At 40.6% G+C, this 24,817-nt stretch overlaps 1 protein-coding gene and 1 pseudogene across 1 annotated transcript in view; both read left to right on the forward strand.

The window, feature by feature from the left end:
- UBE2N (ubiquitin conjugating enzyme E2 N) overlaps positions 1-24,817 on the forward strand; it is a 40,057-nt gene that overhangs the window by 12,484 nt on the left and 2,756 nt on the right. The gene's annotated exons all lie outside the window — the stretch shown is intronic.
- On the forward strand, positions 1,951-11,804 carry LOC122427727 (annotated as a pseudogene).

Consider the following 24,817-nt stretch of genomic DNA (forward strand, 5'->3'; position numbering starts at 1 on the left):
TGCTTAAGTTTTGTTTTATTTTACATTCTTTTTTTGGCTACACCATGCAGCTTGTTTCCCACTAGGGATTGAACCTGTCCCCTGCAGTGGAAGCTTGGAGTCTTAAAACACCAGACCACCAGGAAAGTTCCCCATATATACTTTTTAAAATGCCTGCCCTCGTGGTTCCTGCACAGATACACTAGCCTTTTGCTTTCTACTGCTTCATTGATAATAGTGGATTAGTTGTAACCGGGCCTTAAGCAGGGCGTGTAGAAGTCCAGTGTCGTCTCCCTTTGTTGGAGGGATCGCACCAGCAGGTTTTTACTGCGTTAGTATGCAGTGGGACTCGGGTAGCTGAGAAGCTAGTCCTCATCAGTGAGCAGGCTTTCACTCCTTAAGCACCTCAGGTAGGACTGTAAAATGCAATTATTTAGGTTTATTGTCTTCTGAGGTGGCGAAGTAGTAAAGAATCCACCTACCAATGCTAGCGACGCCAGAGACAAGGGTTTGATCCCTGGGTCAGAAAGGTCCCTTGGAGTAGGAAATGGCAACCTGCTCCAGTATCTTTGCCTGGAAAATCTCATGGACAGATGAGCCTGATGGGCTCTAGTCCATGGGGGTCACACGGGTTGGACATGACTGAGCACGTGTGTGCACGCGCACACACACACACACACACACACATAATGAAAGAAGAAAATAGAACTTGCACGTGTCCCTCTTTTATAGCAATTTTAATATTTTAAGAGTGCACACATGTACTCCTTTACTGTAAAGTGTTTACTTGATTAGTGATTTGGATCATCAGGCCAATTAGGGTTATATATTTGTGTAAATTATGACCAGTGTGAAACATTAAGAGTATTAGTATGCTGAGTATCAACTGTGTTCCTTATAGTGATTGTTGACAGGTCTCTGTTGTTTATGGCAGATTAAAACAAACACTTGAGATAATTTTTTCTGCTTGGTACATATCAGCTACTTCATTTTGCCGTTAGCTGGCATGTGTACTCAGAATGCTTTAATTAAAATATTTGATTTTAGTATATAAACACACTAACATTCATTTTTATAAAAAGATCATGTCATCCCCCTACACACACACCTATTTATTTATTTAATTTTTGGGCTTCTCCGCATGGCATGTGGGATTAGTTCCCCCACCAGGGTTGCAACCCACACCCCCAGTGGCAGAAGCGTGGAGTCTCAACCACTGGGCTACCCGCAAGTCCCAAAGATTGTGTCTTTAAAACCCCAGATACATATTGCACATCCAAGTCCAAAGATTCACGTTATAATTGTAAAATTGTAGGTGTTTTACATTACCATGCTATTTATTCTCTCATTTATATTATAGAGTTATAATCATACAACTTCTGTTGGAAAACAGGTGTCTTGAAAAAAATGTGATTGTGAACTAACAGAAATTTTGCCCATTTTGCTCAGTATCAAGAGTCTTACTGTTCTCACATCTACTGAAAATGGTTTATAGTGAAAGTGAGAAAGATTGAATCTGGCAGGAAAATTACCTTCCTTAATATTCATGTGTGCAGCATGCTTTTTTTCTGTAGATTATTTTTGACGCTCAAATGTGTGAAGTTGTTACCACAAAGTATTACCAAGCTGTGTACAGAAGTGCTGAACCCTAAATCTTTCATCAGGGTACTGGAGGTTACCTGGTTGGCGAGAAGCTGGTTGTATAGTCGTTGGGAGTCTCACAATTCTTCCATGATTGTGAAATTCTGTTTGGGTCATTCACACTTGGGTGTGGCTTACTTTGAGCGTATTATCAGATTGTTTTGGGTTTTTTTTTTAATTATTTTTTTCCATTTATTTTTATTAGCTGGAGGCTAATTACAATATTGTAGTGGTTTTGCCATACTTTGACATGAATCAGCCATGGATTTACATGTGTTCCCCATCCCAATCCCCCCTCCTGCCTCCCTCCCCATCCCATCCCTCTGGGTCTTCCCAGTGCACCAGCCCTGAGCACTTGTCTCATGCATCCAACCTGGGCTGGTGATCTGTTTCACCCTTGATAGTGTACTTGTTTCAATGCTGTTCTCTCAGAACATCCCACACAGATCATTTTCTAAAGAGCATCTAGCTGAGGCCCTCTGCTTTGAAAGGTGAGGAAGGGTGGGTCTTAATTGGTACAGGTTTGGTCCTGACTTCTGTGAAACTCACTTTGATACCAATAAATCACCTTTGAATTGTGAGTTTGATTATTTTCTACTTGTTGGATTTGGGCACTGTGGCTTCTGCCAGTGTCAAGTGGAAGCGCTCCCAGACACTGGGGACTGAGGTGCTTAAGTGGGCACCTCTAGACTTGGCATTTCCTTAACTGGCACCGCTGCCCTCCTGCTTCTTAGCTGTCCTTTGTGTCTTTTGCTGAGTGTGGAGGGCCAGAGGGGTGGAGTGGCACTAGGCAGTGTGCAGACTGGGCGAACCTATTCCTCTGGCAGTTCAGTGAATACCTGTGAGCTGCCACACATGTCAGGTTCTTACTTAGGTGACTGAAGGATGAAAAGAGAACTTCAGGGTACTGTGGATGTAGCAGCTATAGGGAGCACACACTGTGCTAGAGCAAGTTAAAGTGTGTTTCCTGTTTTTAGCTCTGATACACCTTTAGTTGGAGAAGGAAATGACAGCCCACTCCAGTGTTCTTGCCTGGAGAATTCCATGGACAGAGGAGCCCGGTGGGCTATACCATGGAGTTGCAAGAGTTGGACACGACTTACCTACTAAATCATCATCATCATCACACCTTTTAGTTATAAAATCCTTGTCATTCTCCTAAGTCTGGAGTCAAAAACAAAGAAGTTGAAGTTATTAAAATTTAGCCACTGAGAGAAGGACCCCCAGCTGGGATCCAGAATTCTGAAGAGAGTCTAGCCCTCTGATGGGGGTTCCAGGGGGATGCTCTTTCAATCAAACTGGTCCTGTTGCTGGAGGGCCATCTTTGTGGCGTCATGGATAATATTCTCTATTTAATGGCCAAACTCGAGAATATTCTATTCTAAAAGACTCCCTGCAGAGGCTAACAGCTCCTGCCTTCTTGAAAGCACCAGATAGGAGGATCGTCCCTCTAGAGCACCGGTTCTGAGTTAACATAAGAATGCACGTATGGAGAGGCAGGCAGCGAATAGCCACATTTCTAGAAATTTCTAAGCAGTGCGCAGGGCAGTGGTAGAGGGAGTAGGAATGAACAGGCAAAGGACCCGGGGTCATGAGATTGTTGGGTGGGCGAAGCCAGCGGCCTGGGAGGTTCTAGTCTGTTCTGCCTCATGCAGCTTTATGCGGTCACGCTGAAGTAGCGCCCGGGCCTGGAATCGGGCTGCAGCCTTCACTGCACCAGCCGCCTCTAGACCATGGACCTGCGCAAGGTGAGCGAGCTTCGAGCCTTCATGAAAATGTGTAAGCAGAACCCGAGTGTTCTGCACACCGAGAAACTGCGTGTTCTAGGGGAGTGGGTGGAGAGCATGGGGGTTTAAATTCTACCTTCTGCTCATAAAACTAAATCGGAAGAAAATACCAAGAAAGAAAAAACAGATACTAAGAAGGCGGAGGAAAACAAAAAGACAAAGCCAACAAGCGAGGAAAGTGATCTAGAAATTGACAATGAAGGTGATTGAACCAGACGCTAATGCCCCTCAAGAAATGGGAGATGAAAATGTAGAGATAACTGAGGAGATGATGGATCAGGCAAATGATAAAAAAAAGTGGCTGCCATTGATGCCCTAAGTGATGGTGAACTCCAGAAAGCCATTGACTTGATCACAGATGCCATCAAGCTAAATCCTCGTTTGGCAATTCTGTATGCCAAGAGAGCCAACGTCTTCATCAAATTACAGAAGTCAGATGCTGCCATCCGAGACTGACAGAGCTATTGAAATAAATCCTGATTCAGCTCAGCCATACAAGTGGCAGGGGAAAGCACACAGACTTCTGGGCCATTGGGAAGAAGCTGCACGTGATCTTGCCCTTGCTGATAAGCTGGATTATGATGAAGATGCTAGTGCAGTGCTGAAGAAAGTTCAACCCAGGGCCCAGAAAATTGCTGAACCTCGGAGAAAGTATGAGTGAAAACGTGAAGACCCCAAGATCAAAGAAAGAATAGAAAGGGTTAAGAAGGCTCAGGAGGAACATGAGAGAGCCCAGAGGGAAGAAGAAGCCAGACGACAATCAGGTTCTCAGTATGGCTGTTTTCCAGGTGGCTTTCCTGGGGGAATGCCTGGTAATTTTCCTGGAGAAATGCCTGGAATGGGAGGGGGCATGCCTGGAATGCCGGGAAAGCCTCGGCTCAATGAAATTCTTAGTGATCCAGAGGTCCTTGCAGCTATGCAGGATCCAGAAGTTATGGTGGCCTTCCAGGATGTGACCCAGAACCCGGCAAATATATCAAAATATCAGAGCAACCCAAAGGTTATGAATCTCATCAGTAAATTGTCAGCCAAATTTGGAGGTCAAGCATAATGCCCTTCTGACATAAAGCCCCTGCTGGAGGAAAAGCAACTTAGATCACTTAATGGATGTTGCAATAATACAAACCAGTGTACCTCTGACTGTCTCATGAAGAAAGCTGGGGTGCTTTGAAAATAATCCCTTCCCCTTTGCCCCAAATGGAGCTGAAAACATTTTACAGCAGTTTGCCATTAGGGTATTCATTCAGATAATGTTTTCCGACTAGAAATTAAAAACTTGAAGCAATTTTTAAACCTTAAAAATTAAAAAAGTGTATTAACCCCTACATTTTTCTTTACTAATCCTTTGAATTGAATAGGCGAGGAAGATACATCAGTATGGGAGATTTATTGTTCCAAGTTTGAGTGAAATAAAGATTTGTTAGTGGGAAGCTAATACAACATTTAAATAGATAAAGTTTGAGTTGGACGTACAGTTACTGAGGCATTTTGATTTGTCTTTTTAATTGCTTTGTTGTTATTATATTAAATGATTTACTTCTGTAACTCTTGGGACCACCAGTATTGCAGTAGGACCTGGGTAGAGACTGGAAGTACTTGGCAGCACAGCAGCCGTCTTACTACATTTTATATCACATGTCCTCTTGTGCACATGCATTTAAATCTTACACTGTGGTGAAGGGATGGTTTTTATAATGCTGCAGTAAAATTGGATTACTTAGCTCTGTTCATGTCTGATATGTAAAAGAAATGTTTCATTATTTCCACACAAAAAAACCAAACTGGTTCTCTGTGGAGTAAGCTGCAAATTAGATGAATGTGCTGCTGGGATGTTGGGTGATGTTTACAGGCACTTCAGATGGACTAGAGACCTGGAAGAGGCAAGTCCTTTCTTGCAGTTTTAGCATCCACCTGTCTACAGAGGTTAACAGCGAGCCCCTGGAAGAGCAAAAATATAGTTTGCCAAGTCCCACCTCCGGAATCATAAGTAGAGAATTTATTTCAGTTGAAAGGTATTTAATCTGGCACAGGTATAAATTTCCCAGTGTAGAGATTTTAATGTCTGATTTTCTGGTCCGGCCCTTGATAGGGAAGAATAGGAATCCCCTGAGATGTGGCGATATTTGGCTTGACTTGAGTCCTACAGAATTATGAATTTATACAGGTTTTTAAAATGTGTGTGTATTTGTTTTGATTGTCTTTTTTTTTTTTAAAGCATTATGTACTGTAGAGAAATGCCTTTGTTCCATATCATTAAATCCCCCACTTTCTTTAGTCAGCCCTCAAATCTCAGGAAAGAGAACTGCATGCCTTCAAGTGGGGATTAGAGAGAGAGTACGCCAAGGGACACAAGGTTGCCAGTCCTTGATGACCCTACATCAGCCCTAAGGACACTGCTTCGTATATTACTGGAGCAAATTAAGAGACATATTTATTAACCTAACATGAATGCAAAGGTGTGAAGCTCTACTGGATACTGAGGATTCCAGACTCTTAACTGTGATGTGTGAAAAGAGCTCTTGACTCTAGAGTGGCCTTTTGGTCTGTGTTCTGCCACTTGATGTTTCTGTGCACATTTCTGAGGATTAAATGAAACTGTATAGTATGTGAACATCCAGGTCAATTTTAAGGATTAATCCAGTTGTCAATTCCTGAGCCTTTGAGTTCTAACTAAATGCATCTAGCTATCCAGTTCTTTAGGTTCTGAAAGTTTAATGTCCTGCCCAAAGTTTGGCTATTTATTAGTAGTTTAAGGTCTTGAGGTTTCCTTTTGTGTATGTGGTTCTGGCATTGTACATGCTATAACCCAGACCAGGTCTTTTAGTTGCAAGCATTTTGCATGTTTAGTGATTTTTATCGAGTTAGCATCTTAGCAGCAAGTGGTGTGCCCCAGCTTGTTGGCTCTTGGGCTTTCCCCCCTTTTCTCATTTCTCTTGCATTGCTCCACTGCTTAGATTCTCTTGTGTCTGGTCAAATTGTGTCGTTCCTGCCCCCAAATCCTAGCAGTTACTCAGGCTTAGAATAAAGACGTGACTGAGCGACTGCATTTCCCCTTTTCACTTTTATGCATTGGAGAAGGAAATGGCAACCCACTCCAGTGTTCTTGTCTGGAGAATCCCAGGGACGGGGGAGCCTGGTGGGCTGCCATCTATGGGGTCACATAGAGTTGGACATGACTGAAGCGACTTAGCAGCAGCAGAATAAAGAACCCTGTTTCCCTAAATTAAGACCCATTTCCTTCCCTCAGTAAGTTCATGACACATACTATACTTTTTTCTTTTAAATCAACTTTAAATTTACATACAGTTACATGCACTCATTTTAAGTGTACAGCTTGAGTTTTGACAAATGTATACAGCTATGAAACCATCTAAGTTAAGATTTAGAACATTCCATCACCCCAGCAGAACACTTAATTAAAAGATCATACTGTTTTGAAGTGTGTTTTGAGTTTATATAGAAGGAATATTTTTCTACACTGTTAGATTTAAAGCATCTTTTCCCCCATAGGCTTTGCTGTGATTTAATCTTTGCTGTTCTGAATTTTAATTAAGGATTGTCTTGATGAAACATTATTACTTTGAAAATGGGTTACTCAAAATGCACGTTCAGTTTCTTTAGGTGATTTTATTTAGTTTTCTTGTTTTTGATAAGTAGTACTTGGCACATGTTACAAAATTCAGCAAAGGGGTGCTCCTTGATAAGTGTCCACTACCTCTGTGTCCCAGTCAGTGAATTCCTTTTCTCAAAGAAGCTGTTGTTTACTTGGACAATTTAAATCAGTTATTTTATGATTTTGTAACATTTTTTTGGTTCAGATGTATTTCTACATAATATATTAGCTCACGTTCCCAGCAGGCCCTCATTCCAGCATTTGTATTCTTTAAATGTTTGATCACATTGTTTTAGAGACTCAGGCTGTCCGGATCAAGTGGATGAATTTGACCCAGTATTACTGTACACAGGTGCTCTATCAAATAATACTTCTGCCTTAGTGTGTAAATTTGTGCCTATTTCAGTTATATTAAAATCTGAGTTGTGGTCATTTTCTCCTCTGGCTAAGTAGCACAGGACAAAATAACCATCTGAAATCACAGAAGAATTAAAAAAAAATTATATGTACTGAGTTATACTCCAGTTGGATCTCTTAAGATTATTTAACTTACAACCAAATTGATAATCTGTGAAATATTGAAATCTTTAACTTCATGTTAATTTGGTTTCTTGAGCAATTTTATTTCAAATTCTGCCAAAAATCTTGAGGTAGAGGATGGAGTCTTTCATATGTCAGCCAGTTAGTATTGAGCAAATTATCATTATTAAAATTGAGGAACATAACTATTGGCGCCTCATGGTTGCTAAAGGGACAAGAGAAACTTAAGCCTGCTGCTCTGGTGCTTAGTATTTGGTCCTTTTAAGTGCACAACCTGTACAGAGGTATCAAGGCCAGAACTTTTCAGCAGAAGTTTGAGATAGTGTGTGAAGATTGGGTTTGAAGTTTTAGAGTCTTTTTTTCTGTGTATTTCAGCCTTGTGCAGCTACTGTCTGGCTCGTTAAAGCCTTGAGCCTACCATTTTTGAAAGTCAGATCTGCTCATTCATTTGGAATGTGAGGCGCTGTGGTGCTCAGCCTTGGGGCTCAACCTTGGTGTGTGCGTGCTCTGTCGCTTCAGTCACGTCCGACCTTTCGTGACCCTGTGGACCGCCGCACATGCAGGAATGCTGGAGTGGGTTGCCATGCCCTCCTCCAGGGAATCTTACCGACGTAGGGATTGAACCTGCGTCTCCTGCGTCTCCTGCATTGGCAGGCAGGTTCTTTATCACTAGCTCTGCCTGGGAAGCCTGTAAACCTTAGATCGTGGCCTTGGCCTGTAGGAACTGGTGTAGTCTGGAGACTGACAGTAGGGATGTCCTTCTGTGGGGCGCACCTGCTTTGCAAGCAGGGTTAAGTAGCATTTAGTCACTACCTGTTACGTGACAATTGACTTTCAAAATGGTAGGAATGCTGCTTTGTGGGCAGAATAATGTTTTATGGCTTAGATCTACTTCCTAATTCTCAGGAGCAAAAGGATTTTGTCTATGTGGAGACGTGTGGTAGGAGTATAGAATCTGGGGCCAGGCTCTCTGAGCTTGATCTCTAGCCCTGCCAGATACTAGCTTGGACATCCTCACTTGATCTCTCTGCTTCTTTATCTGCTTAAATATACTAATCTTGGTCTAGGGTGGTGGGGAGGGTTAGAGTGCAGAAAACAGAGCCTAATGTAATTCTGAGCCTTATTTAATATTGCGGATTACTGTTTTCTGATTTTGCAAAGATACTGCCTCTCTGTAAGTCTAAAAAGAATGAACATCTTTTGTGTGGGAAAGCTATGATTGTCATTTCATGTTCAACAAAATAGATGATATTAAACATAGCTCTCTGAACTGGGGCATAGATTTTTAAAGTAGAGCAAATGTTCATTTGTCAACAGTCGGTAGGAAAATGAGATGTTTGGAATAATCGTATATTTTGATTTTATTAGAATTATATATATATAGAGAGAGAAGAAGTTAATTTTGCATGCATTAGTACTAAACTATTTTTACAGATGCTAAACTGAAGTTTTATTCTTTAACCCAAAGTATTTAGGATTTTGCAGAACTTCATGGGGCGCCTCTCGTGCAGACTGACTGGCATGTTGTTGGAGTTGTGCAGTGTGGCACAACTTGTTAAAGGATGCTTATTCGGAGGAGGCAGAACGCTTACTATCTGATTGTTTCCTCATTTATCATACAGTTGCATGCACAGTGTGAAAAAAACTTAATTTTTCCTTTCTGGTGGTTTGGATTTCAGACAAAACCGTGTCAGTAAGACAGTTGGATTGAGAGGGCAAATCTACAGCAACTGTAACTTGTTTTTGTTGGCCTCACTGAAAATTTCAGCTACTCTGCCTCCATCTGTCTTCTTGTCTGTTAATATCAACAGAGGCCTTTCCTATTAGTGGAGTCCTCAAGCTTTTAGCACTTAAAATTTTCCTGTGATTGTCACGTTTGAAACCTGAAGTAGCTAGTAATCAAGGAAAAGGACTGGATTAGATGATCCATGGTAGTTGTAGAGGTGTAGCTGCTAGCTGGTAGGCCAGCCAGGAGAAGTGCCTGTTTATGTCATTTGCTTTGCAAAGAATATTGATTATCTATAAAGCAACCAGGAAAACACCATGCAATGACATAATAAATGAAAAAGTGTAAACGTAGTAAACTGTTTCTGAGGACTTTTGTCTTTATCAGAACAAATATGTGCTGGAATATTAACCAGAGTTTGGTTATTAGGAGTATGGCAATTTTAAGTAGATTTCTTTCTTTCTTTTTTCTTTTAATGAGCAGGTGAAATAATCTTGGGGGGAAAGCAGGTACCATAAGCAACAGATTTCTTCCTTATTTAGATATTTAAGCATTGGCATAGATGCTGGGGATATACTATATGCATAATATCCCTTTTCTCAACAGGAAAGATGAAATATTGAGTATTGAACAGTGATTACAAGGTTAAAGAGGATTACAGAAGGGGACTTTCCAGTAGAAGGACGCATACAGCAGGGAGATTTAACCCATTCCAATAATAGAATGTTCAGCCAAGTTTAGTGCTAGAGAGAAACTTTGAAATGTCTAAGGGACTACCTTTTAATAGGTGAAGGAGGTAAATGAATTTGTATGGTTGTATACAATTAGAACTGGAATTAAATTCAGATTCTTAGCTCTAAAGTTTTTTCCCTAGTAGGTACTCCAGGCTACCTAGTTGAAGTTAGCTCTCTAATGTAAAGTTAGCTCCCTCTTTTTTAAAGGCTCTTAAACTTGGTAGAAGTTCTTTGATAAAGAGATTAGCCAGCTTCAGTGCTCTCCTTCTCTGACCCTGTTTAATCGCAGAGTTATTAGCTGCTGCTTAACCTCTTCATTCCCCCCAGACCATTAGCTCTTACCCTTCACTTTCTTTTCTAATTTAGACTTTATTTTTAGCAAGCGGCGGAAGCCAGCTTTGGCTGTTTTAATTCGCATTAGTATTTACGGAGTTACGATATATCTAACACAGTCTTCAGGAGTGCCAAAGAGAGAGGCAGCTAGGAACAAGACTCAGAATCACATCACTGACTTCACTGCAGACATTGCATGCATCACCCACTGCAGTGTGATTGCTGATGCTACACTTGGCTGTCTTTGGGTAAGTCCTGCTGTTCGTTCCAGAAAGAAAGTGAAAGTGAAGTCACTGAGTCTTTGCGACACCGTGGACTGTAGCCCACCAGGCTCCTCTGTCCATGGGATTCTCCAGGCAAGAATACTGGAGTGGGTTGCCATTTCCTTCTCCAAGGGATCTTCCTGACCCAGGGATCAAACCCGGGTCTCCCACATTGCAGGCAGACGCTTTAACCTCTGAGCCGATCTCTATTTCATATCTTAGTTTCTGAAGCACAGGTTTTGAAGGAGCCTAGGTCTCACATGCTGGGTTGCAAGAGAGTTAGGAAATAACACTAAAGCTTCTGTTGAGGGATGTGAGGGTCTGTGAAGGTTGGGGAGTGTAATCTTCAAATATATGGATGTTCTAGCTGTCGGGTAAAGGATTGACAAATGTCTTCATGAATCTCCTTTTGCCTTATGGTGCCAGGCAGTCCTATGTGTGACCATAGTTAATTTTTTATTTTTATATTACAGTTACTTCAAATTTTTGTATTCTTCTCAAGCTCTCAATCTGAACATTGCACTAAGGAGGAGGAGGGGAAGGTATGAACAAATGGGGAATTTTTACCATTGCTTAATAGTGGACTAATTTATAGATAAATGGCTAAACTTACACATACGGGCCTTAAAATGAATTTCCAACTTCAAACAATGAGTTAAAGCTTGAAGAAAGAAACCCATAGTCTAGATAATTTTTAACTTAGCTAAATTTTTTAAAATGTTACAAGTTCACTGGTTTTTGCTGGTGTAGCATCACTCATAAATAGTGTTCACTATACGGGAACCAGGCATTCAAAAATTTTCCCTATTTCCGTTCAGGATGAATTCAGAAGACACACTTGCACGTTGCCTCACAGAATCTTAAATATGCAAGGTTTTTTTTTTTTTTTTTTAATTTTTTTAACAGTGCCTTAAGTACCTTGGCACAACAGCAATCCCAGTGATGAAGTTTTACTGTTATTCAGTCCTCCCTTCATTCAGAGTTCTAAGATACCATTCCGAAGACAGAATTCATTAAGACAGTTACGTTACTCAAATCATTAAAGGCTTATTTTTATTTTTTGTGCTACAGTCAGTTCAGGCCATGAAGTTTTACAGTATCCATCAAATAATAAATCAGGAGAAATGGAGAAATAGCTTCTATGAGTCTGCTGCTGCTACTGCTGCTAAGTCACTTCAGTCGTGTCCAACTCTGTGCTACCCCATAGACGGCAGCCCACCAGGCTCCCCCGTCCCTGGGACTCGCCAGGCAGGAACACTGGAGTGGGTTGCCATTTCCTTCTCCAATGCAGGAAAGTGAAAATTGAAAGTGAAGTCTCTCAGTCGTGTCCGACTCTTAGCGACCCCATGGACTGCAGCCTACCAGGCTCCTCTGTCCATGGGATTTTCCAGGCAGGGGTGCTGGAGTGGGGTGCCATTGCCTTCTCTATGAGTCTACTCATGTCTAATTACAGTGTTGGGTATTCAAAGGACATTTTTACCACCAAGAATTTCATGAGTGTTATATGAAGGAGTAGTTGGTAATGTCTTTAACTGTGATGTCAATATTTACAAATCTTATGGAAAAAACGAATGGAAAAAAAAGATGGAGATGTAAAGTTTCCAGAAAACATTTAAAGTGTCTTTAGAAATAGCCAAGAAAAAACATGCCCTGATCTAGTCCTGTTGTTCATATAGTGTCTCTAACTCAAACCTGTACCTACTCCAAGACCTTGACATTTCCATTCTAAAATGCATCTTTAAAAGACTGACTTTTATGTATACTTTATGAAATTTCAAGTCAAGAACAGTGTATACTTTATATTCACGTTGAAATAAATTCCTGGGGTGAGAGGGGGGCAACGAACTCTCTTACTCAGAGTTAGTTCATACAGCAATACTATGAGCAAAATAAGGAATTAATATATTTGTTAGTAAGTTTGTATTTCAGAGTCACAAGAACATTTCAGAGCACAATGATTTGTGCAATATGAGAGAGAAAATGGATTACCATATAACACATAGTTTGAGGTCAAAATTATGTATGCCTTTCCCTTCTCCAGGGGGTCTTTTCAGCCCAGGGATTGAACTCAGTCTCCCACATTGCAGGCGGATTCTTTACCAGCTGAGTCACCAGGAAAGCCTAGGAATACTGGAGTGGGTAGCCTATCTCTTCTCCAGCGGATTTTCCCAGCCTAGGAATTGAACCGGGGTCTCCTGCATTGTAGACAGATTCTTTATCAACTGAGCTATCAGGGAAGCCAAAATTATATATGCCAATTTTTAAATCCGATATCGCAGATTTTTTCTACCTTATTTATTTTAATAAGACTATATACTTTTTCAGTTGACAGTCCCAAAAGAAAAATAAAGGTGACATGGTTTAATTTACCTTTTTCATGAAGCACTTCTGCATGATTGTGAAGCCTTTCCTTAACTTCTGTGCTATTTTATTGTCCTGGCAAACATTTGAGATTTACTGTTGTTATACTGTAATTGTCACTCTTTTTCTTTTTTAATTTTATTTTGGCTGTTCCAGGTCTTAGTTGCAGAGAGGGAAATCTTTGTTGCTGTGTGCATGATCGAACAGAGATCTGATCTGAGCAGAGATCTCAGATCTGCATGATCTGAGCAGAGATTGAACCCCAGGACCCCCACTTTAGGAGCTCAGAGTCTTTTAGCCACTGGACCACCAGGGAAGTCCCTATGAGTGGTCACTCTTAGTTCATCATTTTCCTCATGTGTAGAATGGGTCTGGGGATTAAATGAGTTAATGATACATTTCAAGCATCAGTATTTGACCTAGTTTGTTTTTATTACTCGAACTTTTATATTATCTGTGAATCAGGGAACTTTGCTTGATAATTGCATAGAGCCGCTGACCTTATGGAATTTACTGACTCGTGATGGGGGAGTATAAGAAGTAGACCGCAGCGTATCCTCATGTGTTTCGTGGGGCAAGAGGACTGGGGGATAGTAGACAAGGAAATCAAGGAATTCAGCCTCACAGTTTTCCTTGTTGGATGCACAGTTTGTTAGTAAGAATTTTCAGATTTTTGTCCGCTGTCAGTGATTTGAATAAATCGTACATGCCGTTCCTGGGGTGGAAGTTACTAACACAGCAGGTATGGTAATCCTTCTCATCAGCTCTGTGTGGAACCTGAGTGTGCTTGCTTTTATTCCTGGAAGAAACCTGTATTTAGCACTTAAAACTACCATTTGCTAGCTGGAATGCCCATCGTAAAATAGTGTTAAATGTTAGTCGCTCAGTCGTGCCCGACTCTTTGCGACCCCATGGACTGCAGCCCACCAGGCTCCTATGTCCATGAGATTTTCCAGGCAAGGATACTGGAGTGGGTTGCCATTTCCTTCTCCAGGGGATCTTCCCAACCTAGGGATTGAACCCAGGTCTCCTGCACTGCAGGCAGATTCTTTACCGACTGAGCTACAAGGGAAGCCCTAAAATAGTGTAGGGTGCAACAAGTCAACCAAATTATTGTGCTAGTTATAATAAGAGGAGTGGAGGTAATTAATGCACAGGAAACTGGGAGTACAGGGGAGATGCTTCCAGGCTAATTCAGACCTGAGGAATAAGTTGATCAGATATACTTAGCCTTTGAAAAGTCTTTCTTTGGCTCCTAAGTCTCCATTCCTTTTCACTGAACTTAACACCAAAGTATCGATCTGGTCTTGGGTAGAGGAGAAAAATTAAAACAGATTTCTTGTGCAACTCATTCCATCCTATCTCTTGGGTATTACTCCAAGTAGAATGTAGAAGTACTTTCCTAACAGTTACTTAGCAGTCTGATGGGAAATAAAGTTTTTCAACAAAGTGTGATATCTTGGTCTAAAATCTAAGATTTAGTCCTTAGTATCCAGAGCCTTTGGAACAGTTACCTCCATTTTTCCTTTTCTGAATGTACCACCTAAAAATAAGTATGTGGGAGTAGAAAAAGGGAGAAAAAGGAGGAAGAGGAGGGTGTGCCTTGAGAATCATCATTCTCATCTAAGTTTAGAATAAGCTGTTTTTTGAAAAATGGTGAGTTAGGATAACATGATTAATTTTTATGATTGTCAGATTTTTCACTTACCAAGGAAAAGGAATTGAAAGTAGATTATGTCTTATATCCACTAGGGGGTAGTGTGAGCCATAAAAATTAAAATTATTTCTCACTTGATTAACCTGTTTCATCATGAATTTGCCTTGTTTGAATCAATTTTTCTCCATGCAGTGTTTTTTAATTGCTATAAGTCATCATTTTCAAATACAGTCTTATGACTGTAACAAACAGTAACACACATTCCTGTCTCTAGTGATTCAGATGTTCTGACTTTACTCTTTTTTTTTTTTGGTCTGTACCCTCTGGCTTGTGGGATCCTAGTTCCTTGACCAGGGATTGAACCTCTACCCTTTGGAGTAAAAAGCACCCAGTGTTATCCACTGCAGCACCGAGGAATTACCCTGACATTGCTTGTTTGTGAAGAATTTTCTGAGGGGAAAATAGGGCTTCCCCAGTGGCTCAGACAGTAAAGAATCCACCTGCAATGTGGGAGACCTGGGTTTGATCCCTGGGTTGGGAAGATGCCCTGGAGGAGGGCATGGAAACCCACTCCCGTATTCTTGCCTGGAGAATCCCTAAAGACAGAGGAGCCTGGCGGGCAGTCCATGAGGTTATAAAGAGTCGGACACAACTGATTGACTGAGCACACACCAGGGATACTTTAAAGTTTCTCTACCAAATTTTACTTATTATATGAAATAAAGTAAGTTATTCTTTATGACCTGTAAGTAAAATTATTATATAACAGGATTGTCTTCTCTTTCACTGTCCTATATGGTAGCTACTAGCTTCATGTGCAGATTGTAGTTGAAAGGTGGCTAGTTCAAATTGATATGTGCTGTAAGTATAAATCACACACTGGATTTTGAAGACTAAGTATGAAAAAAGATTATAAACTATGTCAGTAAGTTTTATGTGGGTTATATGTTGAAATGCTATTTTGAACATCTTGGGTTAAATAAAACATTAAAATTAATTTTATCTTTTTCTTTTTACCACATTACTCTTTACTGTGGCTACTAGAAAATTTATAATTACCCGTGTGGCTCACATTATAGTTCTTGCCAACAGCACTGCTGTGTAGAAAAGCGTTCACTGGCCCATTTTTATCGTGATGTCCCTCCACCTGGCGTTAACGATTTGTAAGGAAGTAATACAATGAGGAAGTTGAGCACAACTTTGGTTTTGTTCCTAAGGCAGCTAGAATATATATGGTCACTTCTGTAATAAGACATATGTGTTTCTAAGGTTTATTATGTTAATAAGCAAAATCATGTGGTAAAAATCAGAGAGCGCATGGATGAGATGTTAGGGGCATAATACTCAAAAAACATTGGTTATGTTTTTTAAATGCCCACTTAAATGTCAAGGTTGAACTTGCAGATGCCCTCAAGTAATTTACAGTTGTGTTTATAATGAAATATTGATCTTTGCTTTATTGATAATCTCCCCAAAGAATTCCCTGCTAATATTTTAGAGTCATTTAAACATATAGTGACACGTTGCAGTAGACAGAGTAGGCATCATTGAGGCATTTCTCATTGTATGACTTATGATAAGAAATTGATGAGTTATTTAGTATACTAGATCTTAGATGAGTTAAAAAATTCACAATTCTAGTTTTGTGTTTCAGAGAATATTCTAAATGGGGAAAAATCTAATTGCTATATGTATAACATGTTGGGGGTTTATATGAAAAGTGTGCTAGTCTCTCAGTTGTGTCGGACTCTTTGCAAACCCCATGGACTGTAGCCCGCCAGGCTCTTTTGTCCATTGGGTTCTCCAGGCAAGAATACTGGAGTGAGTAGCCATTCCCTTCTCCAGGGGATCTTCCCGACCCGGGGATTGAACCTCAGATCTCTCACATTGCAGGCAGATTCTTTACCATCTGAGCCATTAGGAGGTGTATATATGAATAGTTAATAAATGGGGCAACTTTTCACACACAGATTCCCAGTCTTTCTAAAAATACTGTTATCTAAAATTTTACCGTACATAATTCATTGCCATAGAACGTGTGAGACCTTATACTATTTCATAGTGAAGTGAAAGTCACTCAGTTGTGTCCAACTCTGCAACCCCATGGACTGTAGCCTGCCAGGCTCCTCTGTCCATGGAATTCTCCAGGCCAGAATACTGGAGTGGGTAACTTATTACCTTCTCCAGGGAATCTTCCCAATCCAGGTATCGAACCCAGGACTCCTGCATTGCAGATGAATTCTTTACCAGCTGAGCCACCAGGGAAGTGTACACACATTATCATTGAATCTAAAAACAGGAGGAGTCCTAATTAATGGAGTTTAGTGTTATTATTTACAGTGGTGTCATTCTGGGATTAGCTGTTTGAGTCCCAATAGAGCTGTTGATAATCAGATCAATTTGATGTTATTTAATTCCTTTGAAAGTATTTGTAGCATGAACTGCTATATGCCTTCGGTAAAATGAGATATTGTCCTTGAGACTAATCTTGTTGCCACTTAAATTCATATTCTGCTTTTATGTACTTCCCTTTCTATTTTTTAGTAACCAGTTTTCTGATCATAGTCTACATTACTTTCAATTTTGCGTGGCCTGACTTGAGTTCTACTTGAGATTCAGTCCCAGGATTGCTTTTAAATAGATAGGATCTCAAAATGCAACTAAAAGTTACTCTGTTTTCTTTAAAAATGAATACTGTTATTTAATAAATCTTGAGACTTGTTTCTGTGCTTTGTTCTTACCCTATATTATTTTTGAGTTGCTTATGTGTGGACTGGCCTTCTTAAGTGACATCATTTGTTAAGTCCTTTTACAATGTTATCTCATAGCAGTTCTACATAAGAGGTAATGTTAACTATATAGCTGAGGAAGCTGAAGCTCAGAGCAATGTAAATTTCTTCTTCAGAAATGTAGTTAAGTGAGGCAATAATAATTTGAACCTGTTATTTCTAAGACTTGAAGAATACTTCGCTGTCTTTCTACCATAGGATAGTGAAAAACTAGGATGTGTTTCAAGTTAACTGTGTGTGAGTAGTAGCAGGAAGGATTTTAGTTCCTACCCAGTTTTTGCCTTTTTAGGGAAAAAAATTGACAATTTCTGTGGGGGAGAGTTGTTCCATTTGGTTTGGGTTTTATTCTTTTTTTCCTTCTGTAATTTATGCTGTGGGTTTGGGAAATCAGTGCTGTGTAGTCAAATAATTATGCATGTGTATTCATTATATCAAAATCCATTAGAACTTGAGAACACATAAAAACTATTTCAAAAAGTTTTGCATACCCAAGAGCTTATTCTAGAATGTGTTCCAATTAAATCTGATACAGGATCAGGTCACATGATACATTTAATATGTATGTTCTTAAGAAAGAGTATCTGATTTTGAGGGTGAACTGAAGATGAGGAAGTGAAGGCTCCATCTGCCTGTGATGATTGTACGGAGTGATTTGAACCTATTTTGGGATGTGATCTTGGAGGCTTTTCTGGCAGCTTTTTATAGCTTTGAATAGAGCTGCCACTATTTTGTGTAACCAGGGAGTGGTGTTTTGGGACTCTTGGACCCCAGCTTTTTTTCCCCAGTTTCTCTCTTGATGACTTTCTAAAAATATGAAGAATTGGGATAAAACAAAAGGAGGATGGAGGTGAGGAGTGAAAATTCAAGGAATTTTACCATCCACTTTTCTCATTCCTTTACGCCTAATATTCTTTCTAATATCTTTACTTTTTCTCCCAAAAGTGAAGACCAGACTCCTGTTCTAGTTACGTTTTGGAAGACTTCCTAAGATGGGAGGCTTCTTTGTTGCCTCCTGAGATTTTTAATGCTCCAAACATGTTTTACTTTGAATCTAAAGAATATTTTGCTGAAAGTAGTTTATAGCATTTCAGTTTTTTATTTGCCCTAGCATTGGCATGATTAAAATCAAGCAAGCCAGTCTTGAATTGCATTACTCAAAATGGCTATGAGTTTAACACATTTTGGAAAAGAATTTGATTTTATACCTGCATCTTATGACTATTTCAGTATATAACTGTACTGACAGAGAAATCTTTTCTAGTATATGCGTTGCAGGCTGTAGAATGAAGTAGTGTAAGGTGTATAATTTTTCTTAAGTGAAAGCAGTATAGTATTCTCAATCATTGTTTTTCATATCTAGAAGCTTAAATACTGCAGTGTTCTAAGTGTTTTTGACTACACATACTTATTCAAAATGTTGAAAATGTATGGTGCACTCAGTCGCTCAATCGTGTCTGACTTTCTGTGACCCTGTGGATTGTAGCTGGCCAGGCTCTTCTGTCCATGGGATTCTCCAGGCAAGGCTACTGAAGCCATTCCCTTCTCCAAGGGATCTTCCCAACCCAGGGACTGAAATCTGCATCTCCTCCATTGGCAGGCAGATTCTTTACCACTCAGCCACCAGGAAAGCCCTGAAAATGTACTATTAATGCATAATTGACTGGAGATCCATCAATACGTTTTTAGAGAGTGATACAATTAACATTACCATGGGAAGTAGTTAGAGCTAAAACGTGATCAAGAGTTCATTATACAACTTCTGGTCGTCGTCATCATTGACATTTTATTATGTTAGGTTTTTGTTCCTACCTTGTGTATATATTATAAACATAAAATTTTCAAAAAAGATGCATCACAAAATTTTGAGTAAGGAATTTTCTAGTGAATTTTATGCAGATGATTCTCTTTTCAGCCGAGTGACATGTATACTAACATCTCAGAAGATGATCGTTCTTTTGAATATAGTTCTGATTAAGGCGGTACGAATATTAGACCAACAAAAAGAAAACCTTAGTGATTGATTCTGATACAAAAAGTGAAAATGAAACTCACATTGCTGGAGTGAGCTCCTTTGCTTATATAGAAGAGTGGACTGAAGAAATTTCATGAAAATTATAAGACTTTTCAGCTGTGTCAGTTGTAACTATTGAATGTAATAACCTGCATAGTGTTAGTGAAATAATTAATTTTTGGCCAGCCAAGAGAAAAATTATCAGTCACAGGCATTAGTTTCTGCAAAAATTCCCTGGTCAATAATGAGCTAATATATAAAACTATACATACTGTTGTCAGTTTGTGTATTGACTATTAACATTTTTCTGACTAAATATTTATAAATATAGATTATTTCTCCTCTCACCTGAGTGGATTCTTTTTCTTGTGCTGTGTGCATCCTGCTTTGCAAACACTGCTTTAATGTTAAAGATGGAATTTCTGATAGTTTATTCCTTGTTCTTTGTATCATTAAATAGATTGATGATTCAGCAAGTGTTTATGGAACATCAGTAGTACTGCTCACTGTTCCAAATGCTGAGGATTCAGCAGTAAATACAACAAACACAAATCCCTCTTTACGACCAAATTAAGTGAGATACAGTACGTTTAGACCCCTAGAGATAAACTATGTAGGGGGTGGGAAGGAGCAGGGCTAGAGGGAGGGTGTCGGGTAAGGTGGAAAGGGGTTTGCAGATTCAGTTATGGAGGCTTCACTGAGAAAGCACATTTGAATGGAGATCTTGGGATCTAAGGGAGTGAACTCCATAGACACTTAGGGGAGTTCAGTTCAGTTGCTCAGTCGTGTCCGACTCTTTTCAACCCCATGGGCTGCAGCACACCAGGCCTCCCTGTCCATCATCAACTCCTGGAGTTTACAGAAAGTCATGTCCATTGAGTCAGTGATGCCATCCAACCATCTCATCCTCTGTCGTCCCCTTGTCCTCCCACCTTCAATCTTTTCCAGCATCAGGGTCTTTTACAGTGAGTCAGTTCTCCCCATCAGGTGGCCAAAGTACTGGAGTTTCAGCTTCAACATCAGTACTTCCAATGAATATTCAGGACTGATTTCCTTTAGAATGGACTGGTTGGATCTCCTTGCAGTCCAAGGGATTCTTGAGTCTTCTCCAACACCGCAGTTCAAAAGCATCAGTTATTCGGCGCTCAGCTTTCTTTATAGTCCAACTGTCACATCCATACATGACTACTGGAAAAACCATAGCCTTGACTAGACAGACCTTTGTTGGCAAAGTAATGTCTCTGCTTTTTAATATGCTGTCAAGGTTGGTCATAACTTTTCTTCCAAGGAGTAAGCGTATTTTGATTTCATGGCTGCAGTCACCATCTGCAGTGATTTTGGAGCCCCCAAAATAAAGTCGGTCACTGTTTCCCCATCTATTTGCCATGAAGTGATGGGACCAGATGCCATGATCTTTGTTTTCTCAATGTTGAGCTTTAAGCCAACTTTTTACTCTCCTCTTTCACTTTCATCAAGAGGCCCTTTAGTTCTTCTTTGCTTTCTACCATAAAGGTGATGTCATCTGCATATCTGAGGTTATTGATATTTCTCCCTGCAGTCTTGATTCCAGCTTGTGCTTCACCCAGCCCAGCATTTCTCATGATGTACTCTGCATATAAGTTAAATAAGCAGGGTGACAATATACAGCCTTGACATATCCTTTCCCGATTTGGAACCAGTCTGTTGTTCCATGTCCAGTTCTAACTGTTGTTTCCTGACCTGCATACAGATTTCTCAAGAGGCAGGTCAGGTGGTCTTTGTATTCCCATCTCTTTCAGAAGTTTCCACAGTTTGTGGTGATCCACACATTCAAAGTCTTTGGCATAGTCAGTAAAGCAGAAATAAATGTTTTTCTGGAACTCTCTTGATTTTTGGATGATCCAACGAATGTTGGCAATTGATCTCTGGTTCCTCTGCCTTTTCTAAATTCAGCTTGTACATCTGGAAGTTCACAGTTCACGTACTGTTGAAGCCTGGCTTGGAGAATTTTGAGCACTACTTTACTAGTGTGTGAGATGAGTGCAATTGTGCAGTAGTTTGAGCATTCCTTGGCATTGCCTTTCTTTGGGATTGGAATGAAAACTGACCTTTTCCAGTCCTGTGGCCACTGCTGCATTTTCCAAATTTGCTGGTATAATGAGTGCAGCACTTTCGCAGCATCATCTTTTAGGATTTGAAATAGCTCAACTGGAATTCCATCACCTCCACTATCTTTGTTCGTAGTGATGCTTCCTAAGGCCCACTTGACTTCACATTCCAGGATGTCTGGCTCTAGGTGAGTGATCATACCATTGTGATTATCTGGGTCGTGAAGATCTTTTTTTGTATAGTTCTTCTGTGTATTCTTGCCACCTCTTCTTAATATCTTCTGCTTCTGTTAGGTCCATACCGTTTCTGTCCTTTATTGTGCCCATCTTTGCATCAAATGTTCCCTTGGTATTTCTGATTTTCTTGAAGAGATCTCTAGTCTTTCACATTCTATTGTTTTCCTCTATTTCTTTGCACTGATCACTGAGGAAGACTCTCTTATCTGTCCTTGCTATTCTTTGGAATTCTGCATTCAAATGGGTATATCTTTCCTTTTCTCCTTTGCTTTTCGCTTCTCTTCTTTTCACAGGTATATGTAAGGCCTCCTCAGACAGCCTATTTTGCTTTTTTGCATTTCTTTTTCTTGGGGATGGTCTTGATCCCTGTCTCCTGTACAGTGTCACAAACCTCCTTCCATAGTTCATCAGGCACTCTTTTTCAGATCTAATCCCTTGAATCTGTTTTTAACTTCTGCTGTATAATCGTAAGGGATTTGATTTAGGTTATATCTGAATGATTTAGTGGTTTTCCCTACTTACTTCAATTTAAGTCTGAATTTGGCAATAAGGAGTTCATGATCTCAGCCACAGTCAGCTCCTGGTCTTGTTTTTGCTGACTGTATAGAACTTCTCTATCTTTGGCTGCAAAGAATTTAATCAATCTGATTTCAGTGTTGACCATCTGGTGATGTTCATTTGTAGAGTCTTCTCTTGTGTTGTTGGAAGAGGGTGTTTGCTATGACCAGTGCATTCTCTTGGCAAAACTCTGTTAGCCTTTGTCCTGCTTCATTCTGTACTCCAAGGTCAAAGTTGCCTGTTACTCCAGGTGCTTCTTGACTTCCTACTTTTACATTCCAGTCTCCTATAATGAAAAGGACATCTTTATTGGGTGTTAGTTCTCAAAAGTCTTGTATGTCTTTATGGAACTGTTCAACTTCAGCTTCTTCAGCATTACTGGTCACTGCGTAGACTTGGATTACCATGATATTGAACGGTTTGCCTTGGAAACAAACAGAGATCATTCTGTCGTTTTTGAGATTGTATCCAAGTACTGCATTTCGGACTCTTCCGTTGACTATGAGGGCTACTCCATTTCTTCTAAGGGATTCTTGCCCACACTAGTAGATACAATAGTCATCTGAGTTAAATTCACCCATTCCAGTCTGTTTTTGTTTGCTGATTCCTAGAAGGTCAACGTTCACTCTTGCCATCTCCTGTTTGAGCACTTCCAATTTGCCTTGATTCATGGACCTAACATTCCAGGTGCCTATGCAATATTGCTCTTTACAGCATCAGACTTTGCTTCTATTACCAGTCACATCCTTAACTGGGTGTTGTTTTTGCCTTGGCTCCATCCCTTCATTCTTTCTGGAGTTATTTCTCCACTGATCTCCAGTACCATATTGGGCACCTACTGACCTGGGGAGTTCATCTTTCAGTGTCCTCCTATCTTTTTGCCTTTTCGTTCTGTTCATGGGGTTCTCAAGGCAAGAATACCAAAGTGCTTTGCCATTCAACTTAGGCGAAAAAGAATGCAAAGCCCCTGAGGGAGGAGTTGCATGGCGGGTTGCAGAAACACAAAGCAGCTAATCTTGCTTTAACAAAGCAGATGAGGCAGGCGGTGAGGGTTGGGAAGCATAGCTGAAGATGACTAAGAGGTAGGTGGAATAAATGCATTTTTTGGGGGGGGAGGTTATAAGGACTTGATTTTTAAAAGGTCTGTGGAATACAGACTAGGGGCTGGGGGACTCAAGGTCAGAAGCAGGCAGAATAAGTTAGTCGGCTGTTGCAGCCTGCTGGGTAAGAGTTGGTGGTGGCTTGGATCAAAAGGGTAGCAGTGTCCAGTCACGGGTAGATTCTGACGTTTAAGCCAACAAGATTTGCTGATGCAGAGTGGATGGGTGGGGTATGAAGGGAGAATTGATCAGTTGGAAGGATGGATTTCTGATTGACTCAAGGAAGGCTCTGAGGAGAGGAGCAGGTTAAGGGTGGGGAAGGTCATGCTAAGTTTGGGATGGTTACTAGAGATTCAAGAGTAGCTGTGGAGCGCAGGGTTATGAATAGAAGCAGGATTCAGGGAGAAGTCTGCAGAATATGCATTTGGGGAGGCTTCTGTGTACATGGAGTGGATTGATTATATAAATTCATCAGACTAGATGAGATCACTGTGGAAGTGTGTAGGCAGAGTAGAAGACCTCAGACAGAGCCCTGGTGCCCTTCTATAGTGTAGAGTTGGCACGAGGTTGATACCATGCATCTAGGAAGAAAGCCAGGAGAGAGTGGCTGCAGGAAGCTGGATAAAGCCTTGCGAGGAGAGCACAAACCAGCTGGGTGAGATGGTGCTTCTGAGTCAGTCAGGATGAAGGTTAAACGCTAGCCATTTGATTTAACCATGTGGGAATCATTGATGGCCTCAACAAGCAAGCTGGCAGCTAAAGCCTGCTTCGAGAGTTGTGTTTAAGACCAGAGCAGAGGAGGGAGGTTGGAGACATGCAAGTTTAGATGACTTTCAAAGAGGAGTAAAGCAATGGGGCAGTAGCGGGGGGCCGGGGTGGGGATGTTGAGTCAAGTCAGGGTCATTTCCTTCCCCCTGTTTCCTTTTTTTTTCTGAGAAATTACAGTAGGTTTGTACAGTTTGGGGAAAATCCAGTAGAGGGGAAACGGTGATTCAGGAGAGGAAGATGATGCTAGAGCAATGTCCTTGGGGAGGTGAGGAGATAAGATCTAAAGGAGAGGTTGGTCTTAGCCCAGAGTGACAGTCACTTCACCCTTAGTAACAAGAGAAAAGGCGCAGAGCACCTGGGCCCACAGATGCAGGTTGATGTGCAGATGCTCCTGTGAGAACCGAAGGAGGGGTTTCTGTCTGCTCCTGTCATACAAAACGGAGATGTCAGCCAAAAGTGAAGATATGGATGGAGATACTGGAGGTGGACAGGAGGAAGAATGTTCAGTTAATTAGGAGAGGGAGAAAGATGGAAAAGAGAACTAATGATATTGTTGGGGGAGCAGTAAGGGTCCATTTGAGGTTGGTTCATTTTCGATTTTAGAGACTAATCAGCTTGGAGACTAATCTCCAG

This window comes from Cervus canadensis, chromosome 25 (genome assembly GCF_019320065.1).
Source record: "Cervus canadensis isolate Bull #8, Minnesota chromosome 25, ASM1932006v1, whole genome shotgun sequence".
Taxonomy (NCBI): Eukaryota; Metazoa; Chordata; class Mammalia; order Artiodactyla; family Cervidae; genus Cervus; species Cervus canadensis.